The sequence below is a fragment of the Eimeria mitis genome, genomic scaffold (assembly GCF_000499745.2).
Source record: "Eimeria mitis Houghton genomic scaffold, Emh_scaff2540, whole genome shotgun sequence".
NCBI classification, from domain to species: domain Eukaryota; phylum Apicomplexa; class Conoidasida; order Eucoccidiorida; family Eimeriidae; genus Eimeria; species Eimeria mitis.
Window position 1 is genome coordinate 808 of NW_013570881.1, and position 423 is coordinate 1,230.

Sequence of the window (423 nt, forward strand, 5' to 3'; positions counted from 1 at the left end):
ACCCTGCTAAACCCTAATCACAAACCCTCAAAAAAACCCTAAAATTCCCGCTTGAACCCACCTACCCCCCCACAACCCCCAAACCCCAAACCCTAAACCCTAACCCCCATAAACCCTAAACCCTAAACCCTAAACCCTAAACCCTTACTGTCTACGCCTAGATAAACAAGAAGAGGCTCAGCATACAGCTGAAAAAGAACAGCAACAATCCACCCAAAGGCGCTGGCGAGGCCAACCCCCAGGGCGCGGTGACGGGGCGGCGATAGCTGCAACACAAACCCTAAACCCTAAACCCTAAACCCTAAACCCTAGAACAAAAATTCTAAACCGGAAACCCTAAACCCTAAACCCTTGTAGGGGTTTATGGAGAATAAAAAAAAGTACCATAGTTCAGAGTAGATGTATATACACATATTTTAATCA